This window comes from Arachis ipaensis, chromosome B6 (genome assembly GCF_059453495.1).
Source record: "Arachis ipaensis isolate K30076 ecotype BB chromosome B6, ASM5945349v1, whole genome shotgun sequence".
NCBI lineage: Eukaryota > Viridiplantae > Streptophyta > Magnoliopsida > Fabales > Fabaceae > Arachis > Arachis ipaensis.
Window position 1 is genome coordinate 2,735,190 of NC_142441.1, and position 23,459 is coordinate 2,758,648.

The 23,459-nt window shown below is 37.8% G+C and overlaps 1 non-coding gene across 1 annotated transcript; it reads right to left on the bottom strand.

Moving 5' to 3' along the window:
• Positions 1–20,950: 20,950 nt before the first annotated feature.
• Positions 20,951–21,058, bottom strand: LOC148554418 (small nucleolar RNA R71). Its single transcript, XR_015887444.1, has one exon. It is a non-coding gene; the product is annotated as a small nucleolar RNA R71 (small nucleolar RNA).
• Between the last annotated feature and the right edge of the window lie 2,401 nt (positions 21,059–23,459).

A 23,459-nucleotide genomic window follows, 5' to 3' on the forward strand; every position in this document is an offset into this window, starting at 1 on the left:
AGTTTGGGCGTTTAACTCCAGCTTTTATGCCAGTTCTGGCGTTTTGACGCCAGAATTTCTATGCTGACTTGGAACGCCAATTTGGGCCATCAAATCTCGGGCAAAGTATGGACTATTATATATTGCTGGAAAGCCCAGGATGTCTACTTTCCAATGCAATTAAGAGCGCGCCAATTAGGCTTCTGTAGCTCCAGAAAATCCACTTCGAGTGCAGGGAGGTCAGAATCCAACAGCATCTGTAGTCCTTTTTTAGCCTCTGAATCAGATTTTTGATCAGATCCCTCAATTTCAGCCAGAAAATACCTGAAATCACAGAAAAATACACAAACTCATAGTAAAGTCCAGAAAAGTAAATTTTACATAAAAACTAATAAAAATATGATAAAAACTAACTATAATCTACGGAAAAATACTAAAAATAATGCCAAAAAGCGTATAAATTATCCGCTCATCACAACACCAAACTTAAATTGTTGCTTGTCCCCAAGCAACTGAAAATCAAGTAGGATGAAAAGAAGAGAATATACAATGAATTCCAAAAACATCTATGAAGATCAGTCTTAATTAGATGAGCGGGGCTATTAGCTTTTTGCTTCTGAACAGTTTTGGCATCTCACTTTATCCTTTGAAGTTCAGAATGATTGGCTTCTATAGGAACTCAGAATCCAGATAGTGTTATTGATTCTCCTAGTTAAGTATGTTTATTCTTGAACACAGCTACTTTATGAGTCTTGGTCGTGACCCTAAGCACTTTGTTTTCCAGTATTACCACCAGATACATAAATGCCATAGACACATAACTGGGTGAACCTTTTCAGATTGTGACTCAGCTTTGCTAGAGTCCCCAATTAGAGGTGTCCAGAGCTCTTAAGCACACTCTTTTTTTTGCTTTGGACCACGACTTTAACCGCTCAGTCTCAAGTTTTCACTTGACACCTTCACGCCACAAGCACATGGTTAGGGACAGCTTGGTTTAGCCGCTTAGGCCAGGATTTTATTCCTATAGGCCCTCCTATCCACTGATGCACAAAGCCTTGGATCCTTTTTATTTTACCTTTGCCTTTTGGTTTAAAGGGCTATTGGCTTTTTCTGCTTGCTTTTTCTTTCTTTTTTTTCGCATTTTTTTCTATTCATTGCTTTTTCTTGCTTCAAGAATCATTTTTATGATTTTTCAGATCATCAATAACATTTCTTCTTTTCCATCATTCTTTCAAGAGCCAACAATTTTAACATTCATGGACAACAAATTCAAAAATATGCACTGTTCAAGCATTCATTCAGAAAAACAAAAGTATTGCCACCACATCAAAATAATTAATCTGTTTTAAAATTTGAAATTCATGTACTTCTTTTTCTTTTGCAATTAAAAACACTTTTTATTTAAGAAAGGTGATGGATTCATAGGACATTCATAGCTTTAAGACATAAACTTTAAATTTTATTAATCATGGAATGACAATAAGACTCAAAAATAAATATAAGAGCAAACCAACAATAATAAAAAAAACAGAAAAATAAATGACTATTAAAATAGATTCCTAATAATAGAAGTTATCACAGAGTTAGGACTCAACAACCTTGATTTTGAGCAGTGGGTGCTTCTTCAATCTGTGGAGTGTTTGGTCCTTCAAGGGAGAGCTTCTGACGCTTCAGCTCCTGTAGCTCACGCCCCTGCTTTTCCTGTTCCTTTAGCAGCTTGCAGAGCATGCAGTTTTGATTCTGCTGTTCTTCCTTAAGTTGTTCCATAGCTTCTTGCAGCTTGGTAATAGATGCTTCTAGGCGGGTCTAGTAGTCAATTTCAGGGATCTCTGGGAGGAACTCCTGCGCCCTCCTTTTGATGGAGTTGTCTTGCACTTGTCCTTCCATTGACTTCTTGGTGATTGGGTGTTCGATTGGGATGAATTCATCTACTCCCATCTTCACCCCAGCATCTTTACATAGAAGAGAAATCAAGCTTGGGTAAGCTAGTTTGGCTTCAGTGGAGTTTTTATTTGCAATTGTGTAAATCTCACAAGAAATCAGATGATGAATCTCCACTTCTTTTCCCAGAATAATACAATGAATCATCACTGCTCTCTTGACAGTGACCTCAGAGCGGTTGCTAGTGGGCAATATAGAATGCCCAATAAAGTCCAACCAGCCTCTCGCGACTGGTTTGAGATCTCCCCTCTTGAGTTGGTTTGGGACACCTTTTGAATTGGTTATACACTTAGTTCCAAGGAGGCAAATATCCTCTAGAACTTGATCCAACCCCTTATCTACTCTCACCATTCTCCTATTAAAGGATTCTGGACCATCTTGTAGTTTCAAGACCTCTCTTATTTTGTCCAGATGGAAGTAAATAAGTCTCCTTCTGACCATAGTTCGGTAGGTGTGAAAGGCGGTTCCAGTTATTCTCTGCTTATCTATTAGCCACAGATTTGAGTAGAATTCCTGAACCATATTTCTTCCAACCTTTGTTTCAGGATTAGCTAGAATTTCCCATCTTCTGTTTTGAATTTGCTCTTGGATCTCTGGATATTCATCTTCTTTCAGATTGAATTTAACTTCCGGGATCACTGACCTCAGACCCATTATTTTGTGGTAATGGTCTGCATGTTCTTTGGTTAAGAACCTCTCTTGATTCCAAAGACTCTTTGGAGTATTCTCTTTCTTGCCTCTTGACTTGGTCTGATTTCCCTTAGGTGCCATGATCTTGATGAGTCTTAGCTCAGTGATCACGGAAAAACACACCAAACTTAGAAGTTTGCTTGCCCTCAAGCAAAAGAAAAGAAAGGGGAGAGAGAGAGGAGAAGATGCAAATTCGAATGGTGGAGAGGAGGGGATGGCCAAATGTATATTTATAAGAGGAGGGGAAGGATTTCGAAAATTTTGAAAGAGATATGTCATAGAGATATGATTGGTGGAAGAAAATAAAATCATGATATGAAAAAGATGAGGTTTTTAATTGAAAAAGATATAAAGAGGTTAAGTCTGAAAATTTTGGTTATGCATCTAAGAAATAAGAGATGATATGATGAGTTTGAAAAGATTTGGAAAGAAATTGAAAAGATACTTGAGATTTTTGAAGAAGATTTGGGAAGGATTTGAAAGTAATTTGAAAAGAGATTTAGAAAAGTGTTGAATTTTTGAAAATTGAGGATGAATGATGCAAATTTGAAACATATTTATGCAGAAAATTATGAGTCAAAACATGAAAATTTGAAAAATTTTGAAATGGAAAACAAAATCTCCTCCCCCTACCTTTCTGGCGTTAAACGCCCAGAATGGTATCCATTCTGGTGTTTAACGCCCATATGTTGGCCATTGTGGGCGTTTAACACCCAGCCAGGTACCCTGGCTGGCGTTAAACGCCAGAAATTCTTTGTTACTGGGCATTTTTCTGAATGCCCAGGATGCTGCAATTCTGGCGTTAAACGCCCAGAATGGTACCCATTCTGGCATTTAACGCCCAAAATGCTCCTTACTGGCGTTTTCTTGCCAGTGAGCTCCTTTTCTCTGCTTTTTGCACTGAATCTTTTTGTAACTCTGTGAATTCCTTCAATTTTGATGGTCAATCTTGAAGAGAATCTATATTAAACTTCTCTAAGCATTAAGTAAGACAAATAACCTGCTAATGGCTAGGTTACCTCCCAGCAAGCGCTTCTTTATTGTCTCTAGCTGGACCTTGATTGAGCTTTATTCAAGCCTCAGTTTTGAGCATTCTTGCTCAAAATTGCTTTCAAGATAATGTTTGATTCTCTGTCCATTAACAATGAATTTTTTATCAGAGTCAAAATCCTGAAGCTCAACATATCCATATGGTGACACACCTGTAATCACATATGGTCCCCTTCACCGGGATTTTAATTTCCCGGGAAATAGTATGAGCCTAGAGTTAAATAACAGAACCTTCTGTCCTGGTTCAAAGACTCTAGATGACAGTTTATTGTCATGCCACCTTTTTGCTTTCTCCTTATAAATGTTTGCATTTTCAAAAGCATTGAGTCTGAATTCCTCTAGCTCATTCAGCTGGAGCAGTCTTTTCTCTCCAGCTAACTTAGCATCCAGGTTTAGGAATCTGGTTGCCCAGTAGGCTTTATATTCCAGTTCCACGGGCAGATGACAGGCCTTGCCATATACCAGCTGGTATGGAGAGGTTCCTATAGGAGTCTTGAATGCTGTTCTGTATGCCCACAGAGCATCATCCAAGCTTTTTGCCCAATCCTTTCTACGGGCAATTACAGTCCGTTCCAGGATTCTCTTTAGTTCTCTATTAGAGACTTCAGTCTGCCCATTTGTCTGTGGATGATACGGAGTTGCCACTTTGTGGCTAATTCCATATCTGACCATAGCATAGTAAAGTTGTTTATTGCAGAAATGAGTGCCCCCATCACTGATTAGTACTCTGGGAACACCAAATCTGCTGAAAATATGTTTCTGAAGGAACTTCAGCACAATCTTAGTATCATTGGTGGGTGTGGCAATTGCTTCTACCCATTTAGATACGTAGTCCACAGCCACCAGAATGTAAGTGTTTGAGTATGATGGTGGGAAAGGACCCATGAAGTCAATGCCCCATACATCAAACAACTCAATCTCTAAGATCCCTTGTTGAGGCATGGCGTAACCATGAGGCAAGTTACCAGCTCTTTGGCAACTGTCATAGTTACGCATAAACTCTCGGGCATCTTTATAGATAGTAGGCCAGTAAAAGCCACATTGGAGGACCATAGTGGCTGTTCGCTCACCTCCAAAATGTCCCTGACGTTAGGATTTTTGCCAGTACAGAATGTCATAAAAACAGTCGCGTTGTAGATATAGTCTCTAAACTGACAAAAATCCCTTCGTACAAACATTTTGGTTGTCACAAGTAACAAACCCCTTTTTAAATTGATAACCGAGTATTAAACCTCGGGTCGTCTTCTCAAGGAATTGCAGGGAGGTATGTTCTTATTATTGGTTATGGAAAAAAAGGTATGTTTTGGGGTTTTATTAATGTATAAGATAAAAAGCAACAATAGTAAATGGCAGAGGGAATAAAATAATAACAATAAAAATAAACTCTTGGCAAGGTATTAGAACTGGAAGGCCTATCCTTGTCAATTGCGATGAGAATTGGGTTTTAATCCCACTTTGTTAACCTCTAACTATGAAGGTAAATCAAGTGGATTAATTAGCTTAATCCTCAGGTCCTAGTCAATTCCTATGGAAAGACTAGAGTTATTGGAGCAACTCCCAATTTCAACCACTGCTTTATTTGACAGTTCAAGCGTTACCAATAAATCAACCAAAGCCAAAAGGGAAAAATCTAAATTATTTAAATAAAGGAAAGCAATCATAGATCTGAAAATACCTCAAATTAGCATTAATAAAGATATCAAATGTAACATGGAAGAGTTCATAAATTAAATAGAAAAGAAATAAAAATAAAGAACCTGGGATTGAGAGCTACTCCTAAACTAAGAGAAATCCTAAATCCTAATCCTAAGAGAGAGGAGAGAACCTCTCTCTAAAAACTACATCTACTCCTAAAATTATGAATTATCGAGAGCCTCCTATGAATGGATGCATTCCCCCACTTTATAGCCTCTAATCTGTGTTTTTTAGGCCGCAAACTGGGTCAGAAATAGTCCAGAATTTGCTGGTTTCAAATTTCAATGCGCTGATTTCCGTCACTGCGATGCGACCGCATGGATCACGCGATCGCGTCACCTAGCGTCAGGGGAACTATAACATATTATATATCAAATCGAAGCTCCGGACGTTAGCTTTGCAACGCAACTGGAACTGCGTCGTTTGGATCTCTGTAGCTAAAGTTATAGCCGTTTGAGTGCAGAGAGGTCAGGCTGGACAGCTTAGCAATTTCTCCAACTTCTTGCATTCCTTCCACTTTTGCATGCTTTCTTCCCATCCTCCAAGCCATTCCTGCCTTATAATATCTGAAAACACTTAACACACATATCAAGGCATCTAATGGTAATAAGAGAGGATTAATATAAGATCAAAAAAACATGTTTTCAATCAAAGCACATAATTAGAAAGGCAAATGCAAAACCATGCAAATAGTATGAATAAGTGGGTAAAGAGTAGATAAAAACCACTCAATTGAGCACAAGATAAACCATAAAATAGTGGTTTATCAACCTCCCCACACTTAAACAATAGCATGTCCTCATGCTAAGCTCAAGAGAAACTATAAAGATGAAGAGGAATGGTATGAAATGCAACCTATGAATGTAACTAAATGCAGAATGTTTTCACCTACTTAGTTAAAAATAAACAAATCTTTCAAGAACAAATATGAACTGGATTTCACTAATTCAAATCATAAAAATGAAGCACAAATAGACTTGTAAGAAGAAAATAGCTTATGAAGGCAGGGAACAAGGAATTGAATATCGAACCCTTACTGGTAGTGTATACACTCTAATCACTCAGGTGTATAGGGTAATTCACTCTACTCTTCTCTAGTCATGCTTTCTAAACCTTGTTCTTCATCTAATCAATCAACAAAATTTAGTATACCAATGCAAACATTATGAAGTCTTTTCAAGGTTGTAATGGGGCTAAGGTAAGGGTAAGGATATATATATATATATATATAAGGCTAAGTGAGCTAACAAATTGAATCCTTGACTAGTCTAAGATCTCACCTAACATATACATACTTTATACAATTTTAAAATCATACCTAGCTACCCATAATTCCCACTTTTGTATGATTCTCATACTCACGTACCAAATTTTTCTTTTTAATTTATCACATGTGCATTAATTTTTTTTTTGTTTTTCATCAACTTAACATTGGGGTAATTTTGTCCCCTTATTTATTTATATTATATATATATTTTTCTCTTTTTCTCTTTTTCTCTCTCTCTCTTTTTTTTTTTGTAGAGAAATAAACATCACTTATCAATGTACATGGATTTTTCTATTATTTTTCTATTTTGATTTTTTATGAGTAGGTTCCCAAATTCCTAATATTCAAATAAATCAGAAACATGTTACATTCCCTTATCAACCCATGTTCTCAAAACCTCCCCACACTTATTTGCTACACAATCTCTATCTTAAGCTAACCAAATATTCAATTGGGATGATTAATTTGTTTTCCGCTTAAGGCTAGTGATGTGGTTATAGAACAGAAGGGGATTAAAAGCTCAAGGGGCTAACAAAGGTGATGTAAAAGGTAGGCTTATTTGGGGTAAGTGAGTTAATAATCAAATATGGCCTCAATCATATGCAAGCATGTAAATATACTAAACAAAGGACATATAGACTGGAACAAAACGCAGATTACAATCATAGAGAAGGAAACACACAGGAATAAAATATTTATGGTTAAATAATGTAACCATGTAAATAAGCTCGAAGTCTCACAAGTTGTGTGTTCTTTGGCTCAAAAACCATGTTCCAAATACAACTTCAAACAAGTTTAACACAAAAATTTTCATTTTAAATTAGTGAAATTTTTCAAAAATAGAAAAGAATTTTATTACTTTAACCAAGTAGTAACTAAATGCACAAAATCAAATAAACATGCAATCAAATATGCAGATACAACAATGAACAAATTAATATTGGTGTTGAAAAGAAAGTACTAACCCACGGAGATCGGTATCGACCTCCCCACACTTAAAGATTGCACCATCCTCGGTGCATGCTGAGATTTGCAGGTGGATGGATTGTTCCAACTGTTGCTTTTCTCTAAGGATTATGCAGATGGACTTGTCTGTCTCCCCATGTAAAATGTCTTCCGCTTCCCTTCCGGGTGGCCATCCTGAAAGGGAAGAAGAGTAACCCAGAAATAGAGATAAGAAAATAAAAGAAGTATGGGTTAATGCCAAATGATAAGGGTCTCATTTACATGGAAGCTTCAACATGTAAGTGAGAAAACAATAGAAGCCATGGCATACCAATGGTGCAAAATTTGCAACAATGGGGAAAAGAGTGGGGGAGGAGAGGTAATATAAATTCATATCAATGCAAAAGTAATACAAATATAAAAGATTGGCATTGATTTAATTAATATTACCTATTCAAAACAAGTCACTAAGCATCAAGAAAATACCAAAAAGATGTAACAGTTGAATAAGAATATTTGAACACCAATAATAATTTTAGAAAAATAAAAATATGCAATGAATGAAAGTATGCAAATAAATTAAATAAACTAGAATGGGAGTGAGAGAAAATAAGAAAGAAAGAAGAAAGAAATAAGAAAAGATAAGAGAATAAGGATTCGGAGAAGAAAAGATAAGAAAATTGGCACTAATCTGGATAGGTTGTGCGATGCTGGCGACGCGGTCGCGTGGGTGACGCGGTCGCGTAATGCGCAATAAGGTTGGGCGACGTGGACGCGTGGGGCACGCGATCGCGTGACTTGATTTGTGCTAGTGGCGCGAGTGTAGCCTCGCGGTCGCACAACTCTCTGTTCAAAACTCAGTTTTTGCCAAAATCCAGGGTGACGCGGTCGCGTGGTTGACGTGATCACGCGGGTGGCCTTATTTCCAATATGACGCGGACGCGTGGGTGACGCGTTCTCGTGGCAGGGCTTGTGCTACTAGCACGGGTCCAGCCCAATTCCAGCTCAACTTTCGGCCATACACCCTTTTTACGCCGATTTCAGGTCACGCGGCCGCGTGGGTGACGCGGTCGCGTGGAAGACCATTATTCCCATATGACGCGGTCGCATCAGCGACGCGGTCGCATGGGGTGATTTGTGCCATTGGCACGCCTCCAGCGCTGCTCCTGCGTAACTCTCTGTTCGTATTAATATTGTCTCCCATCTCCTTGCGACGCGGATGCGTCGCTGATGCGGTCGCGTCGCGTGCTCGCTTTTTTTTTTTAAGTCTAAAAAGATGCAGAATGCAGTGTTAATATAAATGTGATGCAAAACTCCAGGTTCAATATAACAAAATAAAATAAAATTCGAAAATAAATAAAACTAAGTAATGAAAAAGGAACAATCATACCATGGTGGGTTGTCTCCCACCTAGCACCTTTAGTTAAAGTCCTTAAGTTGGACATTTGGTGAGCTCCCTGTTATGGTGGCTTATGCTTGTATTCATCCAGGAATCTCCACCAGCGTTTGTGATTCCAATGGCCTCCGGGATCTCAAACTAGGCGCAGAAAGCCTTCAAGTAAGTTAAAGCAAGTGACAAGGCCCCAAGAGTGTTGATTATCGGAATGAATTCCGGGGTCCCAGACCTTGCCTTTGCACCCATCTTTTGGTTGAGCAGTATTGTTCCATCCGGGTGGCAAGCAGTCTGAATTCTCACGTAAGCGGCCAAACAACTTCGTAGACCCATTCAGTTGAGCTTTACACCAACCCTTGCATTTAAACTTTGAGCACACAACCATGTTGAACCTTGCTTGACAATTCTTACCACTGGCCATCTTCCTCTTACTCTTAATGCCACAAAGAGCTCTAAGTTGACCATCCGTCTCCAGTAGCCCATATTCAAGTGGGATTAGAAAGCTAAGGGATATGAATTTTACCCACTTGAATGTTGTGAAGGATGATGGCAACTTAGGGGGAGGGGTTTCCAACAACTTTGGTAAGGTAATTTCAAGCTCCACTCCCTTGTGCTCTTCTTTGACATCTTCTACCTCTTGATCAACCTCTACAAAATCTTCAACCATGATCTGCCTTGGAGGTTGTACGCTCTTCTCAACATCAACATCAAACACCGTGGAAGGAGGCTCTGTGACTGGACTTTCCAATGGAGGTACATCATCTCTTAAGTCTGCAACCACTTCTTCCTTTTTAATAATTGCTGCTTTGTCCAGTTGTTTAAGTATAAAATCGTACTCATCCTCGATGATGACAATTCCTTTCAACTATTCTTTCATCTTCAAGGGTCTCTCCTACCCTTACCCGTAGGGCCTCCTCTAGCTCTTTATGAAGTATGGATTCGCGAAGATGATTCCTTCTTTCCTGTTCCATATCAATAGCATAATTGGGATCATCTTGCTCTTGGATTGATGGATGTGGGTGCTCTTCCATGGATGGTGGTGATGGAGTGGAGAGATCATTCTATGGTTGAAAAGGAAGTGCACTAGAGCTTGAGGGTTGATTGTTGAAGGTATTTGGTGGTCTGATTTGGGCGACGAGAGCTTGTATAGTAGAGTTTAGATTGGCAAGTGCTTTCTCTATGGAGGTTTGGGGTGGATCTATGTATGGTTCATTTGGTTCATAAGGTGGTTGGTATGGTGGATATGGGTTAGGGTCATATGGAGGTGAATGGTGGAAAGGGGCTTGTGAGTGTGGTGGTCCAAAGTTATGTTGAGGAAAAGGTTCATAGGCATATGGTGGTGATTGTTCATAGTCCATTGGAGGTGGTTGTTGCCATGAGGGTTGATCAAATCCTTGTGGCTCTTCCCATCTTTGATTGTTCCAACTTTGATGCCTGTTCTCATTGTAATTTCTTCTTCCTGCAACATAATTGTAACCAGACTCATAGCCAAAGGGGTGAGAGTTCATAGTAGTAAATAAAAATTAAAAATAAAAATAAAAATAAATTTAAATTAAAAGGTTATTTAAATTTTGAATTTGAAAATTAAATTTTGAAATTTGAAATTTGAAATTTTGAAATTTGAATTTTTGAAATTTGAAATTTGATTTTTGAAATAAGATAAGATAAGATAAAATTTTAAAAATAAATTTTGAAATTTTTTTTTTCGAAAAAATTAATTAAAAATATTTTTGAATTTAATGAGGAAAGAGAAAAAACAATAAAATGACACAAAATTTCAAATTTTTAGATCAAAACAAAGAAAACAACTAAGAACAGCTTGAAGGTCAAGATGAACGTGAAGAACAACTTGAAGATCAAGATGAACACTAAGAACAATTTTTTTTTTGAAAAATTTTGTAATAACTAAATAAAAACCAATAACCTCTTAATTTATGAAAAAACAAAAATAAAAACAAAAATAGAAACAAATAAACAAGCAAAAATAAAAAAATATTTATAATAACCAATAATAAGGCACACGTTTGCAATTCTCCGGCAACGGCGCCATTTTGACGTTAGGATTTTTGCCAGTACAGAATGTCATAAAAACAGCCGCGTTGTAGATATAGTCTCTAAACTGACAAAAATCCCTTCGTACAAACGTTTTGGTTGTCACAAGTAACAAACCCCTTTTTAAATTGATAACCGAGTATTAAACCTCGGGTCGTCTTCTCAAGGAATTGCAGGGAGGTATGTTCTTATTATTGGTTATGGAAAAAAAGGTATGTTTTGGGGTTTTATTAATGTATAAGATAAAAAGCAACAATAGTAAATGGCAGAGGGAATAAAATAATAACAATAAAAATAAACTCTTGGCAAGGTATTAGAACTGGAAGGCCTATCCTTGTCAATTGCGATGAGAATTGGGTTTTAATCCCACTTTGTTAACCTCTAACTATGAAGGTAAATCAAGTGGATTAATTAGCTTAATCATTAGGTCCTAGTCAATTCCTATGGAAAGACTAGAGTTATTGGAGCAACTCCCAATTTCAACCACTGCTTTATTTGACAGTTCAAGCGTTACCAATAAATCAACCAAAGCGAAAAAGGAAAAATCTAAATTATTTAAATAAAGGAAAGCAATCATAGATCTGTAAATACCTCAAATTAGCATTAATAAAGATATCAAATGTAACATGGAAGAGTTCATAAATTAAATAGAAAAGAAATAAAAATAAAGAACCTGGGATTGAGAGCTACTCCTAAACTAAGAGAAATCCTAAATCCTAATCCTAAGAGAGAGGAGAGAACCTCTCTCTCTAAAAACTACATCTACTCCTAAAATTATGAATTATGGAGAGCCTCCTATGAATGGATGCATTCTCCCACTTTATAGCCTCTAATCTGTATTTTTTGGACCGCAAACTGGGTCAGAAACAGCCAAGAATTCGCTGGTTTCAAATTTCAATGCGCTGATTTCCGTCACTGCGACGCGGCCGCATGGATCACGCGGTCGCGTCGCCTAGCGTCAGGGGAACTATAACAGATTATATATCAAATCGAAGCCCCAGACGTTAGATTTCCAACGCAATTAGAACCGCGTCGTTTGGACCTTTGTAGCTAAAGTTATAGCCGTTTGAGTGCAGAGAGGTCAGGCTGGACAGCTTAGCAATTTCTCCAACTTCTTGCATTCCTTCCACTTTTGCATGCTTTCTTCCCATCCTCCAAGCCATTCTTGACTTATAATATCTGAAAACACTTAACACACATATCAAGGCATCTAATGGTAATAAGAGAGGATTAATATAAGATCAAAGAAGCATATTTTCAATCAAAGCACATAATTAGGAAGGCAAATGCAAAACCATGCAAATAGTATGAATAAGTGGGTAAAGAGTAGATAAAAACCTCTCAATTGAGCACAAGATAAACCATAAAATAGTGGTTTATCAGTCCCCCATACTGTGATCCATGGCAATGCCACAGGATCTTCTGTGCCTCCTCTCTAGGTACACATCTGTAGATCATTCCGTCTGCACATCTCTTAAAGAGGTATGGCTCATCCCATAGGTAGTACTTTGCATCAGAAATTAGTTTTTTTCTTTGTACCCTGCTGTACTCATTGGGTATGAATCTCACAGCTTTATAATTTGCAATGTTTGCAAACCATGGTGCCTCCTGAATGGCAAAGAGTTGCTCATCCGGAAAGGTCTCAGAGATCTCAGTAGGAGGAAGGGACGCCCCTGCTACTGGTTCTATTCGGGACAGGTGATCAGCTACCTGGTTCTCTGTCCCTTTTCTGTCTCTTATTTCTATATCAAACTCTTGCAGAAGCAACACCTATCTTATGAGCCTGGGTTTTGAATCCTGCTTTGTGAGTAGGTATTTAAGAGCAGCATGGTCAGTATACACAATTACTTTTGAACCTACTAAATAGGATCTAAACTTGTCAATAGCATAAACCACTACAAGTAACTCTTTTTCTGTGGTTGTGTAATTCTTCTGTGCATCATTTAAAACACGGCTAGTATAATAAATGACGTGCAGAAGCTTGTTATGCCTCTGTCCCAACACTGCACCAATGGCATGGTCACTGGCATCACACATTAGTTCGAATGGTAATGTCCAATTTGGTGCAGAGATAACTGGTGCTGTGACCAGCTTAGCTTTCAGGGTCTCAAACGCTTGCAGACACTCTGTGTCAAACACAAATGGCGTGTCAGCAGCTAGCAGATTGCTTAGAGGTTTTGCAATTTTTGAAAAATCCTTTATAAACCTCCTATAGAATCCTGCATGCCCCAGAAAGCTTTTGATTGCCTTAACATTGGTAGGTGGTGGTAATTTTTTAATTACCTCCAATTTAGCTTGATCCACTTCTATTCCCTTGTTTGAAATTTTATGCCCAAGCACAATTCCCTCAGTCACCATAAAGTGACATTTTTTCCAGTTTAAAACTAGGTTGGTCTCTTGGCATCTTTTAAGAACAAGTGCTAAATGGTCAAGACAGGAGCTGAATGAGTCTCCAAATATTGAAAAGTCATCCATGAAGACTTCTAGAAATCTTTCCACCATATCAGAGAAAATAGAGAGCATGCATCTCTGAAAGGTTGCAGGTGCATTGCACAAACCAAAAGGCATCCTTCTGTAGGCAAATACTCCAGAAGAACATGTGAATGCTATTTTCTCTTGATCCTGAGGATCTACTGCAATTTGGTTGTAGCCTGAATAGCCATCCAAAAAGCAGTAATAGTCATGACCTGCTAGTCTCTCTAGCATCTGGTCTATGAATGGTAAAGGAAAATGATCCTTTCTGGTGGCTGTATTGAGCCTTCTGTAGTCAATACACATACGCCATCCTGTAACTGTTCTTGTAGGAACCAGTTTATTCTTTTCATTGTGAACCACTGTCATGCCTCCCTTTTTGGGTACGACTTGGACAGGGTTTACCCAGGGGCTATCAAAAATAGGATAAATAATCCCAGCCTCTAGTAACTTAGTGACCTCTTCTTGCACTACCTCCTTCATGGCTGGATTTAGCCGCCTCTGTGGTTGAACCACTGGCTTACCATCATCCTCCAATAGGATCTTGTGCATGCATCTTGCTGGACTAATGCTCTTAAGATCACTTATGGACCACCCAAGAGCTGTCTTGTGTGTCATTAGCACTTGAATTAGTGCTTTCTCTTCCTGTGGATTTAAAGCAGAGCTTATGATCACTGGAAAAGTGTCACCTTCTCCCAGAAATGCATATTTCAGGGATGGTGGTAGTGGTTTGAGCTCGGGTTTAGGAGGCTTATCTTCTTCCTGAGGAATTTTCAGAGGTTCTTTTATTTCCTCTGATTTCTCCAGATCAGGCTAAACATCTTTAAAGATGTCCTCTAGCTCTGATTCAAGGCTTTCAGTCATATTGATCTCTTCCACTAAAGAGTCAAAAATATCAGTGCTCATGCAGTCAATTGATGTGTCTGGATGCTGCATAGCTTTGACAACATTTAACTTGAACTCATCCTCATTGACTCTCAGGGTTACTTCCCCTTTTTGGACATCAATGAAAGTCCGTCCAGTTGCTAGGAAAGGTCTTCCTAGAATGAGAGTTGCACTCTTGTGCTTCTCCATTTCCAGCACTACAAAGTCAGTGGGAAAGGCAAATGGCCCAACCTTGACAATCATGTCCTCAATTATGCCTGATGGATGTTTAATGGAGCCATCAGCAAGTTGAAGACATATTCGGGTTGGTTTGACTTCTTCAGTCAAGGCAAGCTTTCTAATAGTGGATGCAGGTATTAGGTTGATACTTGCTCCAAGGTCACATAGAGCTGTCTTGGTACAAGCACCCTCTAATGTGCATGGTATTATAAAGCTTCCTGGATCTTGAAGCTTCTCTGGTAGGCTTCTCAGAATGACTGCACTGCATTCTTCAGTGAGAAACACCTTTTCAGTTTCCCTCCAATCCTTCTTATGACTTAAGATCTCTTTCATGAACTTAGCATAAGAGGGTATTTGCTCAAGTGCCTCTGCAAATAGGATCTTTATCTCGAGAGTCCTGAGATAGTCTGCAAAGCGGGCAAATTGTTTATCCTGCTCCGCTTGGAGGAGTTTCTGAGGATAAGGCATCTTGGCTTTATATTCTTCAACCTTAGTTGCTGCAGATTTATTTCCTACAGAGGTGGTTGGAGAAGCCTTCTTAGAGGGGTTACTATCAGCACTTGCAGGTGTCTGATCCCTCACTGGCGTTTGAACGCTAGTACTGGGCAGGGAATGGGCGTTTAACGCCAACTTTTCTCCCTTTTCTGGTGTTTGAACGCCAGAAGTGGGCATCCACTGGGTGTTTAACGCCAATCTTTCACCCTTTTCTGGCATTTGAACGCCAGAATTATTCCTCTCTGGGCTCTTGCTGTCCTCAGAGGGATTTTGGGTAGTAGTTTGGTCATCCTCTGTCAGTTGTTCCTTTCTTGGCTTTCTACTACTTTGAGCTGATTTATTCAATGTCTTCCTGCTCCTTAGTTGTACAGCTTGGCATTCTTCTGTTATCTGTTGCTGCTGTCTTGTATGATTCAATTGTGCTTCCATATTCTTGTTAGCATTTTTAGTGTCTTGGAGCATCTCTTTAAATTCTGCTAATTGTTTTGTCATAAGGAGTAATTGTTGATTAAGCTCAATAATCTATTCTTGAGGATTAGGATCAGTAGTTACTGCCTTGACCTCTTCCTTTATGTAGGACTTACTGCTAGAGTACAAATGTTGATTTCTAGCAACCGTATCTATGAGTTCTTGAGCCTCTTCAATTGTCTTTCTCATGTGTATAGATCCACCAGCTGAGTGGTCTAGAGACATCTGAGCTTTTTCTGTAAGCCCATAGTAGAAGATGTCTAACTGTACCCACTCTGAAAACATTTCAGAGGGGCATTTCCTTAGCATCCCTCTGTACCTTTCCCAGACATTATAAAGGGATTCATGATCTTCTTGTTTAAAGCCTTGGATGTCCAGCCTTAGCTGTGTCATCCTTTTTGGAGGGTAAAATTGATTCAGAAATTTGTCTGATAACTGTCTCCATGTTTTTATGCTTGCTGTGGGTTGGTTATTTAACTATCTCTTAGCTTGATCTTTTACAGCAAATGGAAACAGTAATAATTTGTAGACATCCTGATCCACTTCTTTATCACGTACTGTGTCAGCAATTTGTAAGAACTGTGCCAGAAACTCAGTAGGTTCTTCCTGTGGAAGACCGGAATACTGGCAATTTTGCTGCACCATGATAATGAGCTGAGGATTTAGCTCAAAACTGCTTGCTTTGATGGGAGGTATACAGATGCTACTCCCATATGCAGCTGTAATGGGGTTAGCATATGACCCCAGAGTCCTTCTGGACTATTCATTTCCACTTATGTCCATGATAGAGAAAAGGGAATTGATATGAATTGCAATTAAATTATATATTTTTTATTTTTTTAATTTTATTTAATTAAAAGTGACCAAAAAAATAAAACAAAATAAATGGAAGATAAAATAAAACTTTCAAAAATTAGAAGAAAATAAAAGCAAATTGAAAACTAAATTAATTAATTGATTAAAAAGATTTTGGAAATTAGCAATAAAAAAATATGATTTGAAAATTATTTTAAAAAGATATGATTAAGAAGATATGATTGCAATTTCAAAAAGAAAAAAGATCTGATTGAAAAAATTGAAAAGTTTTGATTTTTGAAAAAGATTTGAAAAGATTAATTTTTAAAATTAGAATTTTGACTTGACTAAAAAAAGATATGATTTTGAAAATCTTTGACTAAATTAATACAAAATTTATGAGTAAAATAGGAAAAAGATATTTTTTTAATTTTTGAATTTTAATGAGGAAAGAGAAAAACAACGAAATGACACTAAACTTAGAAATTTTAGATCAAAATAAAGAGAACAAACAAGAAAACTTTGAATGTCAAGATGAACACCAAGAACACTTTGAAGATCAAGATGAACACCAAGAACAAATTTTTGAAAATTTTTTAAGTAAATAAAAGCACAAGGGACACCAAACTTAAAATTTTTAGAAAATCAAACACAAATTTTCGAAAATTTAAAGGAAAACACAAAGAAGACACCAAACTTAGAATTTTTAAAGATCAAGAAAGAACTAAGAACATGCAAATTCGAAAAATAAATAAAAAAAATAAAAGCATGCAATTGACACCAAACTTAAAATATGAAACTAACTCAAATAAAAGACTCAAATTTAGTGACTCTAAACCAACAAAAATAAATTATTCCTAATCTAAGCAACAAGATAAACCGTCAGTTGTCCAAACTCAAACAATCCCCGGCAACGGCGCCAAAAACTTGGTGCACAAAATTACAATCACACTTTTGCAACTTCGCACAACTAACCAGCAAGTGCACTGGGTCGTCCAAGTAATACCTTACGTGAGTAAGGGTCGATCCCACGGAGATTGTCGGCTTGAAGCAAGCTATGGTTATCTTGTAACTCTTAGTCAGGATATCAATAATTCTCAGATTTAATTGTAAAAAGTAAAAGAACATGAAATAAATACTTGTTATGCAGTAATGAAGAACAGGTTGAGGTTTTGGAGATGCTTTGGCTTCTGAATCTCTGCTTTCCTACTGTCTTCTTCTTCATGCACGCAAGGCTCCTTCCATGGCAAGCTTCATGTTGGGCATCACCGTTGTCAATGGATACTTCCCGTCCTCTCAGTGAAAATGTTCCAAATGCGCTGTCACCGCACGGCTAATCAGCTGTTGGTTCTCGATCATGTTGGAATAGGATCCATTGATCCTTTTGTGTCTGTCACATGCCCAACACTCGCGAGTTTGAAGCTCGTCACAGTCATCCCTTCCCAGATCCTACTCGGAATACCACAGACAAGGTTTAGACTTTCCAGATCTCAGGAATGGCCGCCAGTAATTCTAGCCTATACCACGAAGGTTCCAATCTTAGATTAGAGACCCAAAAGATACACATTCAAGCTTGATTGCATGTAAAATGGAGGTGGTTGTCAGGCACGCATTCATAGGTGAGAATGATGATGATTGTCACGGATCATCACGTTCATCAGGTTGAAGTGCGAATGAATATCTTAGAATAGAAGCAAGCGTGATAGAATAGAAAACAGTAGTAATTGCATTAAATTGAAAAAAAAATTTGTGTTAAATTTGTTTGAAGATTGTAAATTGGAACATGGTTTTTGAGCTAAAGAATACACAACCTGTGAGATTTGAGCTTATTTATATGGTTACATTATTTAACCATAAATATTTTATTCTTGTGTGGTTTCTTCTCTATGATTGCAATCTTTGCTTTGTTCCATTATATATGTCCACTATTTAGTGTATTTACATGCTTGTATATAATTGAGGCCATTACTTGTTTTTCCTCACTTATCCCAAAAATGCCTACCCTTTCAATCACCTTGCTAGCCACCTTGAGCCTTTTAATCCCATTTATTCTATATTTTACCACATCACTAGCCTTAAGCGGAAAAACAAATAATTACCCCAATTGAATCTTTGGTTAGCTTAAGATAGAGATTGTGTATCAACTAAGTGTGGGGAAACTATGGGAACATGGGTTAATAAGGGAATGTGTTATGTTTTTACTTTGATAAAATATTAGAAATTTGGGTACCTACTCATGTGAGACCAGAAAAATTAAAAGTCCATGTGCATTGATAAGTTATGTTTATTTTTAATAATAATAAAAAAATAATAATAAAAAAAGAAGAAATATCCAAAAAAAATATTCAATAAATAAGTAAATAAATAAGGAGACAAAATTACCCCAATGCTAAGTTTAATAAAAGATCAATGCATATGTGATAAAATTAAAGAAAAGTTGGTACATGAGTATGTAATGCAAAAGTGGGAATTTTGGGTAGCTAGGCATGATTTTAGAAGTTATATAGAATGTATGTATGTTAGATGATAGCTTAGGTTACTCAAAGATTCAATTCATAGCTCACTTAGCCATATATATATCCTCACCTTTACCTTAGCCCCATTACAACCTTGAAAAGACCTCATGATATTTGCATTGGTATATTAAATATTTAATGATTGGTTAGATGAAGAACAAAGTTTAGAAAGCATGATTAGAGAAGAGTAGAGTGAATTACCCTATACACTTGAGAGATTAGAGTGCACATACACTACCAGTGAGGGTTCAATGCTTGATTCTATGTTCCCTGCTTTCATGAGCTATCTTCTTACCAGTTTACTTGTCTTTTATTGTGTAATTTAAATTAGTGGAATTTGATTCATATTTGTCTTGGAGAACTTATTTACTCTTAACCAAGTAGGTAGAAACATCTTAGCATGTAGTTGCATTCATATAGATAGGTTGCATTTAATACATTTTACAATTCCTCTTCACTTCTTTATAGCTTCTCTTGAGCTTAGCATGAGGACATGCTAATGTTTAAGTGTGGGGAGGTTGATAAACCACTATTTCATAGTTTATCTTGTACTCAATTGAGTAGTTTTTATCAAATTTTTACCCACTTATTCATACTATTTGCATGGTTTTACAATTCCTTCCCAGAATTTGTTCTATGATAGAAAACTTGCTTTCTAGAGTCTTTAATTTGTGTATTTTAATCATTTCTTATTACCATTTGATGCCTTAAAATGTGTGTTAAGTGATTTCAGGGATTACAGGGCAGGAATGGCTTAGAGGATGGAAAGGAAGCATGCAAAAATGGAAGGAATACAAGAAGTTAAAGAAATTGCTAAAGCTGTCCAGCCTGACCTCTTCGCACTCAAACGGTCATAACTTGAGCTACAGAGATCCAAATGATGCGGTTTTAGTTGCGTTGGAAAGCTAACGTTTGGGGCTTCGATTTGATATATAATTTGTCATAGTGGCCATACAGATAGGCGACGCGAACACGTGCTCCACACGGACGCGTCGCAGTGACGAAAATCAGCGTGACAGAATTCGCAATCAGCGATTTCTGGGCTGTTTCTGACCCAGTTTTTGGCCCAGAAAACACATATTAGAGGCTATAAAGTGGGAGAGTCCATCCATTTATAAAACAGAAGCTAATAATTTAGAATTTTAGGTTTAGATGTAGTTTTAGAGAGAGAGAGAGAGGCTCTCTCCTCTCTCTTAGGATTTAGGATTAGGATTCCTCTTAAAGGATTTATGATTTCTTCTTCTCAATTTCCAGGTTTAATGTTCCTTTTATTTATTTTCTCAATTTAATTTATGAACTTTTCATGTTAGATTTGAATTTATGATTAAATATAATTTGAGGTATTTCAGATTTATGATTTTTACTTAGCTTTTTATATTCTTGGCTTTAATTGATGAATTGATTAATTGGAGACACTTGAGTTATCAAACTTATTGTGATTGATAATTGTTATCTTTGCTAATTAATTTGAATTCCAATAACTCTAGTCTTTTCTTAGGAATTGACTAGGATCTGAGGAATCAAATTGATTTATCCACTTAACTTACCTTCATAGTTAGAGGTTAATAAGGTGGGAGCAAAATCCAATTCTCATCATAACTGATAATGATAACTAGGATAGGACGTCCAGTTTCATATCTTGTCAAGAGTTTTCTTAATTATTAATTTATTTTTCTTGTCATTTAAATTACTTGTTCCTTATTTCAAAAACCCAAAAAATTCTACCTTTTCCATAACCAATAATAAATCACACTTCCCTGCAATTCCTTGAGAAGACGACCCGAGGTTTAAATACTTCGGTTTATTATTTTTATTAGGTTTGCTTTAGTGACAAACAATCCTTTGTACGAAAGGATTCTTGTTGGTTTAGAAACTATACTTGCAACACAACTTATTTATGAAATTCTAAACTGTCAAAAGTCCTCTCGTCAAGTTGATCCCGAGGTCTACAGACTTATGCATTTCCCTTTTGCTGTAAGAGACAGAGCTAGTATATGGTTGAACTCACAACCTAAAGACAGCCTGAACTCTTGGGAAAAGCTGGTCAATGCCTTCTTGGCTAAATTCTTTCCACCTCAAAAGATGAGTAAGCTTAGAGTGGAAGTTCAAACCTTCAAACAGAAGAAAGGTGAATCCCTCTATGAAGCTTGGGAAAGATACAAGCAATTGATCAGAAGGTGTCCTTTTGACATGCTTTCAGAATGGAGCATCATAGGTATCTTCTATGATGGTCTGTTTGAGTTATCCAAGATGTCATTAGACCATTCTGCAGGTGGATCTATTCATCTGAAGAAAACGCCTGCAGAAGCTCAAGAACTCATTGAAATGGTTGCAAATAACCAATTCATATACACTTCTGAAAGAAATCCTGTAAACAATGGGACAACTCAGAAGAAAGGATTTCTTGAGATTGATACTCTGAATGCCATATTGGCTCAGAACAAATTATTGACTCAGCAAGTCAATATGATCTCTCAGAATCTGACTGGATTGCAAGCTGCATCCAGCAGTAATAAAGAAGCATCTTCTGAGGAAGAAGCTTATGATCCTGAGAACCCTGCAATGGAAGAGGTGAATTACATGGGAGAACCCTATGGAAACACCTATAATCTTTCATGGAGAAATCATCCAAATTTTTCATGGAAGGATCAACAGAAGCCTCAACAAGGCTTCAACAACAATAATGGTGGAAGAAATAGGTTTAGCAATAGCAAGCCTTTTCCATCATCCTCTCAGCAACAGACAGATAATTCTGAGCAGAGCCGCTCTAGCTTAGCAACCATACTCTCTGATCTATCTAAGACCATTCTCAGTTTCATGAATGAAATAAGGTCCTCCATTAAAAATTTGGAGGCACAAGTGGGTCAGCTGAGTAAAAGGGTTACTGAAACTCCTCCTAGCACTCTCCCAAGTAATACAGAAGAGAACCCCAAGAGAGAGTGCAAGGCCATAACCATGACCAACATGGCCAAACCTGGAGAGAATAAGGAGGACGTGAATCCCAGTGAGAAAAACCTCATGGGACGTCCTCTGGACAAAAAAGAGTTCCCCTTTGAGGAACCAAAGGAATCTGAGGCTCATACAGAGACCATAGAGATTCCATTAAACTTCCTTCTGCCATTCATGAGCTCTGATGAGTATTCTTCCTCTGAAGAGGATGAAGATATTACTAAAGAGCAAGTTGCTAAGTACATTGGAGCAATCATGAAGCTGAATGCCAAGCTATTTGGTAATGAGACTTAGGAGGATGAACCTCCCTTACTCACCAATGAACTGAATGGCTTGATTAGGCAGACATTACCTCAGAAAAAATCGGATCCCAGAAAATTCTTAATACGCTGTACCATAGGAACCATGACCTTTGAGAAAGCTTTGTGTGACTTGGGGTCAGGCATAAACCTCATGCCACTCTCTGTAATGGAGAAACTAGGAATCTTTGAGGTGCAAGCTGCAAGAATCTCCCTAGAGATGGCAGACAAATCAATGAAACAGGATTATGGACTTGTAGAGGATGTCTTAGTGAAGGTTGAAGGCCTTTACATCCCTGCTGACTTCATAATCTTAGACACTGGGAAGGATGAAGATGACTCCATCATCCTTGGAAGACCCTTCCTAGCCACAGCAAGAGCTGTGATTGATGTGGATAGAGGATAGTTAGTCCTTCAATTGAATGAGGACTACCTTGTGTTTAAAGCTCAAGGATCTTCCTCTGTAGCCATGGAGAGGAAGCATGAAAAGCTTCTCTCAACACAGAGTCAAATAAAGCCCCCACATTCAAACTCTAAGTTTGGTGTTGGGAGGCCACAACCATGCTCTGAATATCTGTGAGGCTCCATGAGAGCTCACTGTCAAGCTATTGACATTAAAGAAGCGCTTATTGGGAGGCAACCCAATTTTTACTTATCTATGTTAAATTTATATTTTCCATTGTTATTTTATGTTTTCTTTAGGTTGATGATCATGTGGAGCCACAAAAACAATTGCAAAAACTAAGCAAAAATAAAAAACAGCATTAAAAATAGCACACCCTGGAGGATGAGCTTACTGGCATTTAAACGCCAGTAAGGGCACCAGACTGGCATTAAACGCCAGAAAGGGAAGAAAAGCTGGCGTTAAATGCCAGAAATGGGCAGCAACCTGATGTTTAACGCCAGGATTGGCACTCAGAGGGCGTTTACACGCCAGAATGGTGCAGGGATGTACAATCCTTGACACCTCAGGATCTGTGGACCCCACAGGATCCCCACCTACCTCAACTCACTCTCTCTCTTCTTCACATATTCCAATAACACCCTTCCCCAAATACCCTTCACCAATCACCTCCATCTCTCCTCCCCATCACCTCTTCACCACTCACATCTATCCACTCTTCCCCAAAAACCCCACCTACCTCACTATTCAAGTTCAACACTTTCCCTCCCAAACCCAACCCCAAATACACGAACCCTAACCCTCCCTCCACTCCTATATAAACCCCTCATCCCTCCTTCCATTTCACACATCACAAACACCTTATACTCCCTAGGCCGAACCCACTCTCTACCTCCATCTCCTCCATTTCTTCTGCTTTTTCTTCTTCTTTCCTTCTTCTTTTGCT